Below are 21,180 nucleotides of genomic sequence, written 5' to 3' on the forward strand. Positions count from 1 at the left end.
ACCTAATGCAGGAGGGAAGTACATAGTAAATGGCAGAACCCTTAGAAGCATTAACATATAGAGGGATCTAGGCGTACGGATCCACAGTTCCCTGAAAGTGGCAACACACGTGGATAAGGTGGTCAAGAAGGCATATGGCATATTTGCCTTCATCGGTCGTGGTATAGAATATAAAAATTGGCAAGTCATGTTGCAGCTATATAAAACTTCAGTTAGCCCACATTTGAAATATTGCAGACAGTTCTGGTCATCATGCTACCAGAAGGATGTGGAGGCTTTGGAAAGGTTACAGAAAAGGTTTATCAGAATGTTGCCTGGTTTGGAAGGTATTAGCTATGAGGAGGGATTGGCAAATTTGGTTTGTTTTCACATGAACATTGGAAGCTCAGAAGCGACTTGCAAGAAGTTTACAAAATTTTGAGAGGCATGGATAGAATGGATAGTTGTAGTCTTTTTCCCATGGTAGTAATGTCAATTACTGGGGAACATAAGTTTAAGATAAAAGGGTTAAAGTTTAAAGCAGATGTGAGAGACAAGTGTTTTACACAGAGGGTGGTAAGTGACTGGAATGCACTGCCAGAGGAGGTGGTAGAAGCAGATACAATAGCAACATTTATGAGGCATCTTGACAGATGCATGAGAAAGCAGAGAATAGAGGGATATGATCCATGTAGAGGCTAAAGGCCTTTAGTTTAATAAGGCGTCATGTGTCGGTGCAGGCTTGGTGGGCTGAAGGGCCTGTTCCTGTGTTGTAATGTTCTTTGTTCTTTATCAAATATGCATGCAAAATCTAAAGACATACCCATTGGAGGAAAGCAAATCTGTGATGGATGCTTTTTCAGTTTGATTGAACGGAATTTGTACCTTTCACTGAAGTTCATAGAATCAATATGAACACATGATCATGTAAAATCCTTGATGGGCTCCCTCAAGATTTAGGATTTAGTGACCTTCTCCTTCTGATTCTCTTGGGAAAACTGTCCCTTTAATTCAAAATGCTGCTTGACACCCATTAACTTGGTATATGTCGCTGGATCTTCTATGTATTTGCAAACTTCCAGGATATGTTACTTTCCAAACATCAATGATTCTTTAAGTAAAGTTTCATAATCTGGAAAATAGTTGACATAAAAGTGTATTGACATTTTGTGAAAGCCAATCTGAGTAATTTTTTAATATATGTTTAATGTTTCCTTATATGGTTTATGCCCAGAGACTGAAGATAATGATGCATTAATTAATAATTGAATCGCTACAGTGTAGAAGCAGGCCATTCGGCCCATTGAGTCTGCACTCACTCTGTCCGAGACAGCATCTTACCCAGACCCTATTCCCGTGACCCCAAGTATTTACCCCATTAATCCTCCAAATCTACACACCCTGGGACACTAAGGAACAATTTACCATAGCGAACCAACGTAACCCGCACATCTTTGGATTGTGGGAGGAAATGGGAACACCTGGAGGAATGTGCAAACTCCACACAGTCACCCATTGTCAGAATTGAACCCAGGTCCCTGGCAGCAGTGCTAATCACTGTGCCACCATGCAACCCCAACAGCCAAGTTGGGGCTCGTCTGGGATTTGAACCCGGGACCTCCCATAAGCATTTCTAATTGTAACACCCAAAGCGAGAATCATACCTCTAGACCAAAGAGCCAAGACATTGGGAAAAAATGAATCTCACCAACAACAATCATGCTAAAACAAGAAACTGCAAAGTCTGGAAATCTGAACTGAACACAGGAACAGATAGAAATACACAGTAGGTGCTCTATGCATGACAGACTGCAGCTTCATTGTAATCCAGTATCACATTTGAGTATGGGGGAGGGAACGGAGGTAATTGACAGAATGGCGAAATAGATTACTTTTTTTAAATTGCAAGAGGTGAAAACTCATTGAGATAATATCAGGTGACAATTAGAAGTATAAAACGCAGTGAATTAGGTCACTAGGATAGTCAAGCAAAATGAGGTAATGAGCTAATTATGCTTGCTGCAAAGCACTAACAATGCAAGTACGAAACATTCCAAGTAGCTAAGATCAATCAATTTGCATAATGTTCAATTTTCTTTTACAAATATATCATATTGAATCCTCAAATGATGCAATAAGTTTTAATAATCACTGATAAAAGAGAAACTTGCGTTTATAAAGCGCTTTGTATGACCATTGCTTTACAGCTAATTCAGTACTTTGGAAAGGTAGGGTGGAATCTTCCCATAATTTGTCAGAGTGTCGGTTTCTGGGGGTGTGGTTTCTGCCATCACTCTGGCAGGGCTGGGCCTACTGCAGCTGGTAATGCTGGCTCTATAGAGTTCAGGGTGCCATCATTAAAGATCACCCTGATCTGCGCTTGAAATAAACCCCCCCCCCCCCCCCCCCAACCCCCAGCCCACAGACACACGGGACCCCCTCAAGCATTGGGGCAACCCCTCCGCATAAGCATTTGAGCAACTCAACACCCAAAAAGCATCAAGGCACCCCCCCCCCCCCCCCCACGCCAACACAGGCATCAGGGCAATGCCCCGCCCCACAAGCATCGAGGAATCAACCCCCACACACACACAAGGTGAACACCCTCCCCTCCAGTGTGGCTCCCCAGAGGGCCTTCTCTGGCAGTGACACTCTGGTTGGCACTGACAGATTGGCACTGACCAGTTGGCAGTGCAAGGACAGTGCCTGGGCATATCCCACTCCCCCAGGAGCTATACTTATCCTTGCGTCCCCAACATGTTCCCCTCAACTGCTTCACATTTTTAAAATATCTGTTGTGAACCTCGCCGACATGATATGAATATTCAATGAGTGGGGAACAGATTGTGGGGAAGCCCTTTGATAATATTTGCACTTATTAAAATTTATTGAAATGATATTCCTGCCCTTTCCGTTTGGAACCTCGTCATGTCATCGGCGACGGATGTGGGAAATTGGAAAATGAGGCGAGAATCTCATTTTTCAACTCTCATGAGATTTTGGGTCTGTGTCGCCGTTTTTGCTGATGACTCACGTAGGCTTCAAATCACTCGTCACTGTTGTCTTGTAGGAAATGAGGCAGCCAGTGCGTTGTGAGTTTTTTAAATTTATTAGTGTCACAAGTAGGCTTACATTAACATTGCAATGAACTTACTGTGAAAATCCCCGAGTCGCCACACTCTGGCGCCTGTTCGGGTACACTGAAGGAGAACTCAGCATGGCCAATGCACCTAACCAGCATGTCTTTGGGGGTAAACCGGAGCATCCGGAGGAAACCCACGCAGACACAGGGAGAACGTGCAAACTCCATACAGACAGTGACCCGAGCCGGGAATCGGACTCGGGTCCCTGACGCCGTGAGGCAGCAGTGCTAATCACTGTGCCACCGTGCGATAGAGGGTCAAGTATTGGTCCGGATACCAGGGATAACTCCCCTGATGTCTTTTGAAATAATGCCATGTCATCTTTTACACCCACCCGAGTAGGCAAATGAGCATCAGTTTAAAGTCGCATCCAGAAGAAGCAACCTCTGACAATGCATCCTTGTGATCTAGAGGGGTGTAGCAATGCTAAGCATCTAATGAATCATTTTGTGGTTTATTTCAGGAAACTTTCGGCACACAGCCCGTGATTTCCAGAACAGTGCCACCTTCAAGCAGCATTCCCTGCTGGGAGCACAAAGTGACAGAATGACCTCTGGTATATCATCCGAGAAAACACTGCAAACAGTAAGTTTATCTTTCAGGTACGAGTGAAAGTCTCAGATACATAGTTTGTAACCTAAACTTTGAAGGCCGGAATTTTCCAGCTGTTCACCCTGATGGGTTCCTCTGGTTGTGGCCGCAAAACACGCAGTGGATTGCGTGGAAAATCCCGCCATCTTGGATTTATCTAATGTGACAGCTGTCATTTTATCACTTGTATCATTGATGTCCTTGTCACTTTCCAAAGTGTTGTTGCCTTCTACTTGTATTTCCTGGATTCATCTGTACAGATGGAGACAACAATGTTGGATTTCAGCTGTGTCCACATTTTTGATACAAAGACGATAACACAGTTGTGACTGAAAGAACAAAACAACTTACATTATTTACAGTGAGCACAATAAAAATAAAGGATGAAGAACAATAGTGAAGAATTTTCAAGATTTTCTAATATGGTATGTGGCATGCTTTTCTAGTAACTTTATAGACTTCATAGAATATGACGTATTGGGGCTGAACTTCTGAAAGGCTTCTCCTCATCCTCTTCAGCTGAAGAACAGTAGAAGCCTCGGCATAATGGCTTAAACTAATGAATGCCTTATGAAGTTGTTCTTCGTGGGTTTGAATATGATCAGCTTCTGGATGATATTAGCCAATCGGGTTAAATAGATAGAGAAGTGTTCTTTGACTCAAATTCCTCATAAACCTTCAATCAACAATATGGTTTCCAATTCGCAACAGTTATGTTTAAGGCACAACATACATCATTCACTACCATTTTAACATATTGCAAAATAACTGCAATTATGTTTAAATATGACTTTCCAGATAGTATGGCAGCCCCAACTAAGGAGGTGATTGGGTGACTATCTGGGGCCGCTAGTCCCAGCCTGGTTTCCAATGGCCGGATGAATTGGACATGAGGGTCAAATCGAGATTTCGGCAAGAGTTAAGCCCGTTGTGAGTCTCCAGGCCTGATCCGCTTGGCAAGATCAAGTTCACATCCAGAGCGGGCGAGAATCAGATTAGAATTGATTTAAATGCATCTGAATCCAACAGTGACTGGAAGGCTGAGTCAACAGCCCCCTGGGATGCTCCCCACTGTTCCTTAGCCAGAAGACACACAGGTACCAAGTAGTCCATGGTTATGCTTTAGAAGTACCATGAAGTACAGGGCTACGGCCAAGGGCTGAAAAATGAATGTCTTTTGGCCGGCAGACATCTGATGGGCTGATTGGCCGCGTCCTCTGCTATTAATTCTATAAATCTATAGCCAAGCTCCTCACTTCATCTAATGATATCCTCAGAAGAGCCATTCATATTAGTGAAGCAAGACATCCAAATAATTCTGCCATTGACATATGAGATGAGAATGCAAAAAATCTTGTCCATTTGAACAATGGTTCATTTGGTAATGCATTGGCTCTTAGAAGTTTCACAAGTCCGACTTTTGTTGTGGCTGCCTTGTGGCTGCCTTGGATTTGAAATTAACCTCAGAGTTATGACAATACCACACTTAATACGCCAGATCCTGCATGTGAATATTGTTAATTAAAGCACCAGACTCTTTCTACATGACTTTGTTTTCTCCTCATCAATGTTTGCCATCTTAAGAACTCTTAATAATATTTCAGTGTAATTCATTGGCATTCTGGGATATCATTACAACATGATACAAGAATACAAATCTTTTTATGATGGTTTTGTCATCACTTTCAGCATCCACGAGTGAGATGGTGGGCAGCTGCTCACGAAGAGGTCTGAAAGAGCTGGTATTGGCTTAAATCTCCCTCCCTGTGTGGGGAGTGTTTGCCTTCCAATGATGAGATGAGATTGGTAACTTGTGAGGCATTATATATGCTAATCTATATCTCTGCTTTATTGAATAAAAGCTCAAACCCTAGTGCATTGTGCCACCCTGATACAAAGAACAAAGAACAAAGAACAATACAGCACAGGAACAGGCCCTTCGGCCCTCCAAGCCCGCGCCGCTCCCCGGTCCAGGATTGAATCCTGAATCCAGGATCCCCGCCCAATTTTCCAGCCTATCTACATACCAAAATCCTATCCACCGAGCTGTCCCTCACAGCTACGATGCTTTGTTCATTACAACCTATTAACTCACCCCCACCCCCCATTCCAGACCATGTGATCTCCAGGGAGAGGCGAAAACCCAGAGTGAAAAACCCCAGGGCCAATATGGGGAAAAAAATCTGGGAAATTCCTCTCTGACCCCCTGAGGCGATCGAAACGAGTCCAGGAGATCACAATGGCCCTGATCGGGAAATGCTTCCCAACCCTAGTCATTTCCACTTCCACGAACACCATATGAATTCCCTGCCCCCGAGACAGGTTCCCAACTATCCGCAGTCTCACTCTGTACTGCCACCAGCAAGATGATCATAGAATGAAGCCTTGAAACGAGAAACAAGGAACAATTAGCCCGCGCCGCTCCCTGGTCCAGACTAGACCACTCTTTTGTATCCCTCCATTCCCAATCCGTTCATATAGCTGTCTAGATAAGTCTTAAACGTTCCCAGTGTGTCCGCCTCCACCACCTTGCCCGGCAACACATTCCAGGCCCCCACGACCCTCTGTGTGAAATATGTCCTTCTGATATCTGTGTTAAACCTCCCCCCTTTCACCTTGAACCTATGACCCCTCGTGAACATCACCACCGACCCGGGGAAAAGCTTCCCACCGTTCACCCTATCTATGCCTTTCATAATTTTATACACCTCTATTAAGTCTCCCCTCATCCTCCGTCTTTCCAAGGAGAACAACCCCAGTTTCCCCAATCTCTCCTCATAACCAAGCCCCTCCATACCAGGCAACATCCTGGTAAACCTCCTCTGTACTCTCTCCAAAGCCTCCACGTCTTTCTGGTAGTGTGGCGACCAGAACTGGACGCAGTATTCCAAATGCGGCCGAACCAACGTTCTATACATCTGCAACATCAGACCCCAACTCTTATACTCTATGCCCCGTCCTATAAAGGCAAGCATGCCATATGCCTTCTCCTGTACGTGGTACAATTTCAGAACTAGAAACCTCATTCTGTTACCATGGGTGTGTGTGAAAGATAGAACCATTGAGATGCATTTGTCATGGAGAAAATGACAGGTTTGATTCAGTCATATCACATATTTTAAACGGACATTGCATTGAACATCTAATTAGTCTTGTGATGAACTAAATTTTTGAGGAGCAGATCAGTTACAGATTTCAATGATTTTTTCTGGGTTCTTGCTGCAGTAGAGACTGTCAGAGGTAAATCCATAGTTACAACTCCAGAAGATTGGTTTCATAAAAGATCTAACATCAAATACTTCCTGCATTGATGTGAGACTGGGTGATTCTTCCTTCAGTAATTCTGAATGAAGAAAAAGCAGGAAGTGTTCTTGAAAGTCAGCTGAACAGCTGATTGCTGATTCAGGAGCCTCACATAGAATTATAGAATCATACGGTGCAGAAGGAGGCCATTCGGTCCATCGAGTCTGCACTGACCACAATCCCACCCAGACCCTATGCCCAGCTAGTCCCCCTGACTCAAAGGGGCAATTTAGCATGGCCAAACCACCTAACCTGCACATCTTTGGACTGTGGGAGGAGACCGGAGCACCCGGAAGAAACCCACACAGACACAGGGAGAATGTGCAAACTCCACACAGTGACTCAAGCCGGGAATTGAACCTGGGTCCCTGGCACTGAGAGGCAGCAGTGCTAACCAGTGTGCCACCGTGCCGCCCATCTGCCTGGCGTAGTTAGCCCAGCATGATTCACATGGGGGCAGTTTTTTGAGAACTTAATTAAAGTGGCTTAGTCCCACCTCAGTGGTGCTACCACCAGTGGGAACTGCACCCATTTTCCTGCTGGTGTCAGTGCTAAGGATTTTACTGGGAGATTCGCGGATGACGTTTCCATCACATTTTGGTCTGTGGAGACAAGTTATGATATTTCCATGCTCTAATTTACTAAGCTGCATTGGATTTCAGCTGTTAATTACTTTCAGCTTTTTGTTGTATGTACCAATTTTCATTCCATTGACCCCTTGAACTTCTAAATTCAATTTTGACAACCTATTAGTGTCCTGTAAAATTTTCATTGTCTTTTCATTTGTGATACAGTGGCACAGTGGTTAGCACTACTGCCTCACAGCACCAGGGACCTGAGTTTGATTCCAGCCTTTGGTGACTATCTGTATGACATTTGCAAGTTCCTTCCTTGTCTGCGTGGGTTTCCTCTAGGTTCTCCGGTTTCATCCCACTGTCCAAAGATGTGCGGGTTAGGTGGATTGGCCATGCTAAATTGCCCCTTGGTTTCCCAAGATGTGTAGCTTAGGGGGAGTTGCGAGAGAAATGTGTGGGGTTGCGGGAATGGGGCAGAGAAGTGGACCTGGTACGGATGCTCTCTCGGAGGGTCGGTGCAGACTTGAGGGCCCAAATGGCCTTTTTCTGCACTGTGGGGATTTTATGATTCTATTATATCCATAAATAAAATCAAGCCACGCTTTTGCTAATTCCTATGAATTGAAACTATTTCCTTGTGCTCCACTTTTAGATTTCCATCATTGGGATGAAGTTTTACTTTGCTAAAATAATGATCTGTTATCATTATGTGAATGTTCATTGGGATTAGCAACACCGTGATAGGGTTTGTCGCGAGAGCTCCAAAACTGACCTTTTCCTGGAATTCTGAGGTTTATGTTCTGGGGACTGCATGCAGTCCTCTTCCTGTCTACTGCAGCTTCTGGCACTGTCAGATTGGCCAGCAGCTCTCTAAGGCAGGTCTTCATCCCCAGTGAGGGGCGGAAATCCCATCTGCAGCCAATTAACGCTTGTGAAATGCTGCGGGGCAGGCAGTGTCAGCGGGGATGTGTTCCCTGCCAATTCTTTGCATGGCGGAATAGGAAACCTTGCCATTCTAAAAATCCTAGCTGTCGACATGTTCAATGTTACTAATGGAAGCTGATATTTTGGTTGAATGATTTAATTTTTTGCAGACACCCTGACAAAATCTAGAGGTGAAAATGAACTATTAATAGCCATAGATTGAAAGAATCGTAAAATCTTTTCAAAATGATTTAGATCTCCCAGCCCCGAAATTTCACATCCCCACTAAATTCCCCTGTCAAAATTATTGACTGGTTAAATGGAAACAATAAATTGTAAGATTTACATTTTGGAATTTTGCTCTGTTAGGTTTGTTCCTGTTTCACTCCATGGGAAAATGAGGAATACCTCTGATGTATGTCTGTATTGTAGTTCATCAATGCCTCATTTAAAACTTCATTAGTTTTTCAGTCATAGCAAAGTGTATATTTTTTCCCACAAAGACAAAGACCATAGAAAAATAAAAGTAAGCCAGCTACAATATTTGGGTTGGTTGCAACATGACTAATAAATGTGACAACATAAAACTCAATGCAATCTATGTGAAACTGAATGATGATACATATAGTTTAATAACTCGCAAAAATAGTTTGTTAAAAATTATGCAAAACGATTTCATTTTCCTGCGTTGGTGAAACATGTGTAATGAAATGAGTAGCCCTTGGCTCTAATCATTTAAAAATCAATCACAAGCCTTAACGTCGTGCAGTTTAGGAGAGAACTACCTTACGTTTATTCATTAATTTATCTATTAGTTTCACAAGTAAGCTAACATTAACACTGCAATGAAGTTACTGTGAAATTCCCCCAGTCGCCACACTCCGGTGCCTGTTTGGGTACACTAAGGGAGAATTTAGCATTGCCAATGCACCTAACCAGCACATCTTTGGACTGTGGAGGAAACCAGAGCACCTGGAGGAAACCCATGTAGACACGGGGAGAACGTGCAAACTCCATACAGACAGTGACCCAAGCTGGGAATCAAATCCAGGTCCCTGGCACTGTGAGGTGGCAGTGCTAACCACTGTGCATGCATGTCCTATGATAATGAATCATAGGACACGTGTGCAATCTTATGTTATAGAGTTCTCCATTTCAGCTGTATTGCTGTAAGGAGAAGTAAGTGAAGAACAATGTGATTCCTCTAAAAAAATAATAAAATTGTAACACCACTGTGGTATTTTTGTGCACATCTTATGTGTTTAGTTCAAAGTGGCATTTATCGAACAGTAGGAGGTCCATCTGTTCTCATGACATGTTGTCTCAGTAACCGATAAAGCAGCATATTGATCATGTCACTGGACTGGTAATCCAGAGGCCCAGGCTAATACTCTGGGGTCATGTGTTCAAACCCTACAATGGCAGTTGGTGGAGTTTGAATTCAGTTAATCTGGAATACAAAGCGAGTCTCAGTAATGGTGGCCTTGACAACTATCATTGTTGTAAAAATGCACATTTGTCCTGTGACCCCTTCCACAGCACCCTCGCTTTACCATCGGTCTGGTAGGTAGAGCCTTGCCTATGATCACTGCACCCCCCACTCCACACCCCCACCCAGAGAACGATGAGGTGCTGCCTGTGAAGCCTGATTCTGAGTTGAAGTACTACAAGGACTGTGTCATGAAAGGTAGGTGGACAAACCCCAAAGTCATGAACTAAGTGCTAGCCGCGAGGTGCACATCGCTTATATCGCACCAGCCGTCGGCCTCATTAGATGCCTACATGACCTCTTGTTCCAGCGTGGGAGGATGATACCAGCAAGTGGCTTCTATAATATTCATAATATTTAAATATAATCAAATTGCTTCCTGAACGTCAGAAAACACACTCCGCCTTTGCAGTACAGTACAGACAATAGGACCCTGTTTTCCTGCTAATGTAACACAGATTTTTATGCTCTCACCATATTTTCTGCTCTCCTCCTACCATGACACCTGCCACAGGTGGGAGCAGAACATCCTGGTAAAATGTGTTTATTTGTGAGGATGTTTTCCGGCCAAGCTTTCCTCCAGGTTTCAGTATTATGAAGTTGGGGATGATTGATCTGTGCCCAAAGGGAGTTTTGTAAAGCCACATAGTGAGTTAGGGGGTCTTGAAGGTCTCTATGGACAGGGAGGTTCAAGTTGCTGTGAATATGACTTATTTCTTTGCATGTTGCTGCATTCCGTCAAATGGTGGAATGGGCAATATTTAAGAGGACTGGTATCTACTGAATTGTAGTTATCTCAGAGTTCCAGAGATTATTCTCATTACTAAGTTAAGCTGTTTGCTAATGAGTTTGATGTGGTGACTTGAGGCCCATATGGGTGCAAAGTGCTCAGCTGCCGAGAAGACCAGAACTACAGGAGAAGTACGAAGGATAATGGTTCTTGCACCTTAGATAGTGCTGGCAGGTGAGGTCCACTCATGTCTTGCTCTTTTTCGGCAGTCCTTAGATGGTGGTGATGATAAGTTAGGGAGTGCTCACCGGTCACTCCAAGATAGGTAGGAGTTAGGTCATGCCACATTTTTCCCCACAGAAGGTAACATTCAGGGTGTTGTATGTGATTTTCAAGCTGGAATGCAGAGACAATGGATTTGGCTGGGTTTGTTTGCAGTCTCCACTCATTAAATATTTAGCCATTTCTGACAGGTCAGAGTTTAACATGACTTCCATACTCTAGAAAGATTTTGCCTGCATTCTCAAGGAAATATTGTTGGCGTTATGATGGGCATGTGTGACATGGTGACACAGTGATTAGAACTGCTGCCTCACAGCACCAGGGGCCCAGGTTTGATTCCAACCTTGGGTGACAGTGTGGAGTTTGCACATTCTCCCCATGTCTGTATGGGTTTCCTCCGGGTGCTCCGGTTTCCTCCTACACTCCAAAGATGTGTGGGTTAGATTCATTGGCCATGCTAAATTGCCCCTTAATGTCAGGGAGATTAGCAGGGTAAATATGTGGGGATACAAGGATAGGGCCTGGGTGGGATTGTTGTCTGTGCAGGCTTGATGGGTTGAATGGCTTCCTTCTGCACTATAGGGATTCTACGTCATTTAAGTAGATGTTAAAATGTGTTTGTACGGAACAGTGTCCTGTGGGAGGTTTTGAATGTTCTTGGACTGTTGACTTTGTCTCGTGGGTGATCCCCATCCTTCTGCTGCACAGAAATGTTCACAGCAGCCAGAGTCATTTGGCACATGTCAGCAGCAGGGACAGTTTGAGCATCGGTTTATGTTTCCACAGAGTATTGTAGGCAAAGTAAAGATCTAGGAAAGCACCTCCAGTCCTGATGATAACCACACTCAATGGTTGTGGTGATAGTAAGGACTTGTTCACAAATGAAGATTCCACTTTTCATCAACTGTGGCCACGTTGTGCAATTGTTCAGTATGTTTGACACACAATGAACCAGATTCTTCAACCTCAGCTGGGAATTTCCAGTCCCGCTGCATTGAACGGAGATATGGCATGAATGGCCGGAGAGTTCCAGCCAATTAATACCCAGAGCTTAACTCTTAACTGCAACCTCTAATAATTCACATTCACTCACTCAAATTCAGTGAGTTGGTCAAACCGCAAATAAAAATTACTGAGGGAGATAGAGAATGGGTGACCACCAGACCACCAGACAGAGGAAGAATAGGAAGGCAGTACAGGGGCCCTCAATGGTCATCTCCCTCTAAGCCAGATATACTGCTTTGGATACTATTAGGGGAGATGGCTCACCAGGGAAAGGTGGCAGCAGCCAGGTTCATGGCACCATGGTTGGCTCTGCCGTGCAGGAGGGCAGAAAAAAGAGCTATAGTGATAGGGGACTCAACTGTAAGGGGAATAGACAGCCGTTTTTTCAGACACAAATGAGACTCCAGGATGGTATGTGCAAGGGTCAAGGACGTCTCGGAGCGGCTGCAGGACATTCTAGAGGGGGAGGGTGAATAGCCAGCTGTTGTAGTGCATATAGGCACCAATGATATAGGTAAAAAACGGGATGAGGTCCTACAAGCTGAATATAGGGTGTTAGGAGTTAAACTAAAAAGTAGAACCTCAAAGGTAGTAATCTCAGGATTGCTACCAGTGCCACATTCTAGTCAGAGTAGGAATGTCAGGATAGCTAAGATGAATATGTGGCTCGAGAGATGATGCAAGAGGGAGGAATTCAAATTCCTGGGACATTGGAACCAGTTCTGGGGGAGGTAGGACCAATGCAAATCGAATGTTCTGTACCTGGGCAGCACTGGAACCAATGTCCTATGGGGAGTGTTTGCTAGTGCTGGGAGGGTTTAAACTAATGTGGCAGGGGGATGGAAACCGATGCAGGAAGTCAGAGGGAAGTAAAGTGGGGACAGAAACAAAAGAAAGTAAGGGGAAAAGTGGAAGGCAGAGAGACCAATCAAAAAGGTACACAGTACAGAGAACTCAGTGAATGGGTCCAGTAAAGCTAAGAGAAATAAAACACAGGGAGAATGTACAAAACACGACAGGACAGATAGTCTGAGAAAACAGGGCAGAGGCAAGAGATGTCTAGATTAAACTGCATTTATTTCAATGCAAGAGGCCTGACGGGCAAGGCAGATGAACTCAGGGCATGGAAGGGTACATGGGACTGGGATGGTATAGCTATTACTGAAGCATGGCTAAGGGAGGGGCAGGACTGGCAGCTCAATGTTCCAGGGTATAGATGCAAAAAGAAAGATAGACAGGAGGTAAGAGAGGAGGGGGAGTTGCGTTTTTGATTAGGGAGAACATCACAGCAGTACTGAGAGGGGATGTATCCAAGGGTTCGCCCACTGAGTCTATATAGGTAGAACTGAGAAATGAGGAGGGAGAGGTCACTTTAATAGGATTGTACTACAGGCCCCCAAATAGTCAATGGGAAATTCAGGAGCAAATATGTAAGGAGATTACAGATAGCTCCAAGCAAATAGGATGGTTATAGTAGGGGACTTTAACTTTCCCAACATTGACTGGGACAGCCATAGTATTAGGGGTCAGATGGAAAGAAATTTGTTGAGTGTATTCAGGAGGAATTTCTCATTCAGTATGTGGATGGCCCGACTAGAGAGGGGGCAAAACTTGATCTCCTCTTGGGAAATAAGGAAGGGCAGGTGCAGAAGTGTTGATGAGGGATCACTTTGGAGACAGTGACTATAATTCCATTAGTTCTAAGATAGCTATGGAGGATGATAGGTCTGGCCCAAAAGTTAAAATTCTAAATTGGGGTAAGGCCAATTTTGATGGTATCAGACAGGAACTTTCAAAAGGTGATTGGGAGAGTCTGTTGGCAGGCAAAATGACGTCTGGTAAGTGGGAGGCTTTCAAAAGTGTGTTAATCAGGGTTCGGGGTAAGCACATTCCTTCTAGAGTGAAGGGCAAGGCTGGTAGCAGTAGGGAACCCTGGATGACTTGGGATATTGAGGCCCTGGCCAAAAACAAGAAGGAGGTATATGACATGCATAGGCAATTGGGATCAAGTGCATCCCTTAAAGAATATAGAGGTTGTCGAAGTAGAGTTAAGAGAGAAATCAGGAGGGCAAAAAGGGGACATGAGATTGCTTTGGCAGATAAGGCAAAGGAGAATCCAAAGAGTTTCTACAAATACATAAAGTGCAAAAGAGTAACCAGGGAGAGAGTAGGGCCTCTTAAGGATCAACAAGGTCATCTATGTGCGTATCCACAAGAGATGGGTGAGATCCTAAATGAATATTTCTCATCGGTGTTTACTGCTGAGAAAGGCATGGATGTTAGAGAACTTGGGGAAATAAATATTGATGTCTTGAGGAGTGTACATATTACAGAGAAGGAGGTGCTGGAAGTCTTAAAGTTCATCAAGGTAGATAAATCCCTGGGACCTGACAAAGTGTATTCCAGGACATTGTGGGAGGTCCCCTAGCAGAGATATTTGAATAATTGACAGCCACAGGTGAGGTGCCTGAAGATGTTGTGCCTTTGATTAAGAAGGGCTGCAGGGAAAAGCCTGGGAACCACAGACCAGTGAGCCTAACGTCTGTAGTGGGTAAGTTGTTAAAAAGTATTCTGAGAGACAGGATCTACAGGCATTTAGGAAGGCAAGGACTGATTAGGGACAGTCAGCATGGCTTTGTGAGTGGAAAATCATCTGACTGAGTTTTTTGAAGGGATAACCAAGAAGGTAGATGAGAGCAATGCAGTCAACATTGTCTACATAGACTTTAACAAGGCCCTTGACATGGTAGCGCATGGTAGGTTGTTGCATAAGGTTAAATCTCATGGGATCCAGGGTGAGGTAGCCAATTGGATACAAATTTGGCTTGACGACAGAAGATGGTTATAGAAGGTTGTTTTTTAAACTGGAGGCCTGTGACCAGCGGTGTACCTCAGGGATTGGTGCTGGGTCCACTGTTGTTTGTTATTTATATTAATGATTTGGATGAGAATTTATGAGGTATGGTTAGTAAGTTTGCTGATGACATCAAGATTGGTGGCATAGTGGACAGTGAAGAAGGTTTTCGAGGATTGCAGCAAGATCTTAATCAATTGGGCCTGTGGGCCGATGAATGGCAGGTGGAGTTTAATTTAGATAAATGTGAGGTGATGACTTTGGTAGATCAAATTGGGGAAGGACCTATTCAGTTAATGGTAGGGCATTGGGGAGAGTTATAGAACAAAGAGATCTAGCAGTACAGGTTCATAGCTCCTTGAAAGTGGAGTCACAGGTGGACAGCATGATGAAGAAGGCATTTGGCATGCTTGGTTTCATTGGTCAGAACATTGAATACAAGAGTTGGGACATCTTGTTGAACTTGTACAAGACATTAGTAAGGCCACACTTGGAATACTGTATACAGTTCGGGTCACCCTATTATAGGAAGGATATTATTAAACTAGAAAGAGTGCGGAAGAGATTTACGAAGATGTTACCCGGACTTGATGATTTGAGTCATAAGGAGAGGCTGGATAGACTGGGATTTTTTCCCTGAAGCATAGGAGACTTGGGGATGATCTTATAGAAGTCTATAAAATAATGAGGAGCATAGATAAGGTAGATAGTCAACATCTTTTCCCAAAGGTAAAGGAGTCTAAAACTAGAGGGCATAGGTTTAAAGTGAGAGAGGAGAGATACAAAAGGGTCCAGAGGGGCAATTGTTTTACTCAGAGGGTGATGAGTATCTGGAACAAGCTGCCAGAGGCAGTAGTAGAGGTGGGTACAATTTTGTCTTTTAAAAAGTATTTGGACAGTTACATGGGTAAGATGAGTATAGAGGGATATGGGCCAAATGCGGGCAGTTGTGACTAGCTTAACGGTAAAAACTGGACGGCATGGACAAGTGGGGCCGAAGGGCCTGTTTCCATGCTGTAAACCTCTATGACTCTTTGACTCTAATGTGAAACAGAAAAATAGTTTTACTTCCTGCTATTGCTGTTGCTCAGTTAAGGAACATTAACTGCAGTTATTAAACTGCGTCTGGCTGTTTATGGAAATTCAAAATCAGTCACTTCATCACTGATTTATTTAATTAACAGATAGCAAGGTAAACCACAGTTTTGGGACAAGCAGGATACAGATGCGATCCAGGCTACAAATCATAAGCATTAAATCCCACATTAAATCCCACTATATACACAATGACGTGCTTTTGTAAATCTCTGGTCAGAAGATTTGCATCACTGATGTTAAAGCTTTGAACAAGCAATACTGGGGAAAGATTTCCTCAGTTCCATGTGTGAGCGATGTTATCAGTGTTAAAATATCTCTGATGTCAACTTATTGCACAATGTAATCTAACTAGAAATAGCAAATTGAGGAAACCTTCCTGCTAAATTGTCAAGTCATTAAAGAAAGAAAAAAATTTTAAAAAAGCATCTTTCATAATGTCAGTACATTCCGATGCACTTTATAGCCAATTAAATACTTTTGAAGTGTAGTCCCTTTTATAACATAGAGGAGCACAGCAGTTAATATGCACATCGCAAAGCCCCACAAGCATCGCTCAGATTATTGGCCAATTAAATTGTTTTAGCAATGTTAAATGAGAGATAAATTTCCACCAAGACTAATCTATACTAATCAGGCTAAATTTTCCCAGTGGTTGTGTTGAGGATTAATGGCAGTTGTACTATCATTAAAGACTACAGTGAGAGAAGATTTGATGGAGATGATCAAAATCATAGACTAAATCAGGAGAAACTATTACCTATTACAGAAAGATCGGTAACCCAAAGCCACATTAAATGAGGTGAGATGAGGGATCTTCTTAAAAATGCAGCAGACTGCTGTAATTTGAAAAGTACTACCTGAAATTATTAGTTGAAATAGGTTCAATGGCAATTTTCAAAAGGAAATTGGGTAAACACTTGAATGATGCAACCATAAGTCAAGTATAACACAATGGGACCGATTTTCCCATCCCGGCGCGCACGTTTTTTGGCACGTCTGGTTGGGAGATGCGCGCGTGTCGGCCATTTTGCGGGATTCGCGCATGCATTCCCAATGCATGCGCGTCTCCCACCGCCGGAGAGCAGGCGCAATCGGGACCACGCTGGAAACCATGGTGGGAAGACAAGGGAAGAGATTTAAATCTGTTTTTAATCTATTTGAAATGTTATTACACAAAGTGGTGTGGTTAGCAGAAGGGAGAAGACTGCTGGTTCCTTACAAACTACCAGAACATGGGAGGGAGGATAAAATCTGATCAAAAAGATGCATGCTGGGGCGGCACGGTAGCACAGTGGTTAGCACTGCTGCTTCACAGCTCCACGGACCTGGGTTCGATTTCCGGCTTGGGTCACTGTCTGTGTGGAGTTTGCACATTCTTCTCGTGTCTGCGTGGGTTTCCTCCGGTTTCTCCGGTTTCCTCCCACAGTCCAAAGATGTGCGGGTTAGGTTGATTGGCGGTGCTAAAATTGCCCCTTAGTGCCCTGAGATGCATAGGTTAGAGGGATTAGCAGGTAAATGTGTAGGGATATGGGGGTAGGGCCTGGGTGGGATTGTGGTCGGTACAGACTCGATGGGCCCAATGGCCTCTTTCTGCAGTGTAGGGTTTCTATGATTCTATGACAATCCCCTTGAGACATTCCCCAAGAATTTAAATAAAACAGGAAAAGCTTAGCATATTTGGCGGCATCTGTGAAGAGAGAAAACAAATCAAAGTAAGGGACATAGGCCATGGTGTGCATTTGTTGAACTCAATGTTGAGTCCAGAAGGCCGTAAATTGCCGAATCGGAAGACAAGATGCTGTTCCTCCAATTTGCATTAGACTTCACTGAACCATTGCAGCAGGCCGAGGACAGGAATGTGAGCACAACAGCAAGATGGTGAATCAAAATGGCAAGCAACAGGAAGGTCAACACTTAAAAACTTGAAGCTTTGACCATTTCCACCTCAACCCTGTTGACGTAGACAGGGACATGTCCTCTGCTAAGTTTCCTGAAGTCACTGACTATCTCCTTTGTTTCACTGATATTTAGGGAGAGATTATTGTTATCGCACCATTTCACCAGATTCTCTATCTTTTGTTACATCTCCCGTGATTGCAGGGTAGCTGTGGGGAATGGAGAAGTGTCTGTGGTGATAGAGGAGTGGACCGGTGTGTCATGGAGGGAATAGTCCCGATGGAATGCTAACAGGGGAGGTGAAGGAATCCAAATATATTTTTAAAGTTATCCGTCTCTGCAGAGGTCCTGAAATATAATCATAAATTATTCTGCTTCTTCCTTTTAGCATATTGGCTGTACAGGTAGTGAGCAGTTCTGCATTCTTTGGGGTCCTTTGCTTCTTTCCTAGGATGCCTGTGGTTAATTGCCATCTATGTTGTCTTCCTACTTCAATAATCTTTTTCTCGTTCTTGCTTCATTTACTTTGCATATATGTTATCCCTCTGCATTGTTAATTTTGTTACCTCACTCTGGGTTCAGAAACTTAAGCTGAGGCAATTTTTAAAAATTTGCAACTTTTATTTGACAGTCAACATATCATTCTGCCAATATTCAATAGCCTCGAAAGATACCACCGAAACAGGGATATTACCCAAGTAAATCCTTTTGATTATGCCAGGAAGATTTTGTCACTTGTCTGGCTTTAACCTTTATTGCACTGAATGTCTGTAATGTGGCATAGAATAGCCATCTTTCTTATAAATATTAAACCAACACAAATGCCAGAGCAACATACAAACATATGAACCTGTTTTGCCATTTAATAAAATCATGGCAGGTCTGATAGTGACCTAAAATCTACAACTTGCCTACCTCTGATAACCCTTGCTCACCAAGAATCTATCCACCTCTGCCTTAAAAATATTCAAAAACTCTGCTCCCACAACCTTGTCAGGAAGAGAGTCCCAAAGACTCCCCTCTGAATGAACACAATTCACCTCGTCTCCATTTTAAATTGATGACTCCTTATTTTTAAACAGTGACTCCAAGTTCCAGATTCTCCCAGAAGAGGAAACATCCTTCCCGCATCCACCCTGTCAAGACTCCTCAGGATCTTATATGTTTCAATCAAGTCATCTCTTACTCTTCTAAACTCCAGCAGAAACAAGTCTAGCCTGTCCAACCTTACCTCATAAGACAACCCACCCATTCCAGGTGCAGTTCTTTGAACTGCTTCAAATGCATTTACATCCTTCCTTAAATAAGATGACCAATGCTGTACACAGTACTCCAATTTTTATCTGGTCCTAAGACAGTTGTATTTGCTATACAACTCGAGAGCTTCATTATCACTAAAAAGGTCAGTTTGTGTAGCTTTTGAGATGCTAAGTGCAGCTGTAAATTCTGCTGATTTTAAGTTGTACGAGGATCGATTGCTATTAAAATGTGTTGATGTTAACCTTTATAACAAAGATTCTCCGTAGTAAGGAAATCTGTAACCATTTGCTGTTGTTTTTGTATGAATTATTAATTCTTAAACCTCACTACGTAATTGTATTAAAATGCCAACCTTAGTTGTTTTCCCTAACAGGAGCATAGGTAAATCTTTCAGCAATGCACTGAAACCATACAACTTATGAGGATTGCTTTACTTTACGTAAAATTTACAGCACAGAAACAGATCATTCATTCCAACTAATCTCACTTGTGCTTTGTGTGACTAAAGCATATCCTCCCTACTTTTGTATTCAATTCTCCTCACAAGAAATGATAAACTTCTATCAGCTTTCCTCATGACTTGCTGTACTTGCATACTAGCCTTTTGTGATTCATGTTCGAGGAAACCCCCTGTTTCTGCTGCACGTCAGAATTGAGAGATTATCAAAACAGGCTCTTCCCTATAGAAAAGAGAAGCTGAAGGGTTCCCTTATAGAGGCCTTTAGGGTAAATGTAGAGAAGAAATTCAAAAATACAGGTTGTAAAACATAGTCGCTAATACAGTCAGTAAGGAATTCAGGAGAAACCGCTTAACCCAGACAATGGTGAGAATTTGGAACTAGTTTGATTTGATTTAATTTGATTTATTAATGTCAGATGTATTAACATACAGTGAAAAGTATTGTCTCTTACGCGCTGTACAGACAAAACATACCATTCATAGAGAAGGAAACAAGAGAGTGCAGAATGTAGTGTTACAGTCATAGCTAGGGTGTAGAGAAAGGTCTAACTAATGCAAGGTAAGTCCATTCAAAAGTCAGACAGCAGCAGGGAAGAAGCTGTTCTTGAGTTGGTTGGCACATGACCTCAGACTTTTGTATCTTTTTCCCGAAGGAAGAAGGTGGAAGAGAGAATATCTGGGGTGCATGGGGTCCTTAATTATACTGGCTGCTTTGCCAAGGCAGCGGGAAGTGTAGACACAGTCAATGGATGGGAGGCTGATTTGCGTGATGGATTGGGCTACATTCACGACCTTTTGTAGTTTCTTGTGGTCTTGGGCAGAATAGGAGCCATACCAAGCTGTGATACAACCAGAAAGAATGCTTTCTATGGTGCATCTGTAAAAGTTGGTGAGAGTCGTAGCTGACATGCCAAATTTCCTTAGTCTTCTGAGAAACTAGAGGCGTTGGTAGGCTTTCTTAACTATCGAGTTGGCATGGGGGGACCAGGACAGGTTGTTGGTGATCTGGTCATCTAAAATCTTGAAGCTCTCAACACTTTCTACTTCGTCCCCATTGATGTAGACCGGGGCATGTTTTCCTTTACGCTTCCTGAAGTCGATGACAATCTCCTTTGTTTTGTTGACATTGAGGGAGAGATTATTGTTGCCGCACCAGTTCACCAGATTCTCTATCTCATTCCTGTCTCGTTAGAATAGTTGTGTGAAAAGCTTAGGCGCATTTAACAGGAGGTTAATATAAGTACATCAGGGAGAAAGGAATAAATGGTTATGTGATATGACTAGAAGCTTGTGTGGAGTACAACCACAGTATAGACTAGTTGGGATGAATGATCTGTTCCTGTACTGTAAATTTTATATTAAAATAAAGCAATCCCCATAAGTTGTAATGTTTCAGTGTGTTACTGAAAGATTTACCTATGCTCCTGTTAGGGAAAATAACTGATGAAGGTTGACATTTTAATATAATTATGTAGTGAGGTTTAAGAATTAATAATTCATACAAAAATAACAGTAAATGGTTAAAGATTTCTTTACTCCAGAGAATCTTTGTTATAAAGATTAATATTGAACACATTTTAATAGCAATTGA

The 21,180-nt window shown here is 43.0% G+C and overlaps 1 protein-coding gene across 1 annotated transcript in view; it reads right to left on the bottom strand.

Annotated features, from left to right (window-relative positions):
- kcnv1 (potassium voltage-gated channel modifier subfamily V member 1) overlaps positions 1 to 21,180 on the bottom strand; it is a 64,174-nt gene that overhangs the window by 18,794 nt on the left and 24,200 nt on the right. The gene's annotated exons all lie outside the window — the stretch shown is intronic.

This window comes from Mustelus asterias, chromosome 7 (genome assembly GCF_964213995.1).
Source record: "Mustelus asterias chromosome 7, sMusAst1.hap1.1, whole genome shotgun sequence".
Lineage (NCBI taxonomy): Eukaryota > Metazoa > Chordata > Chondrichthyes > Carcharhiniformes > Triakidae > Mustelus > Mustelus asterias.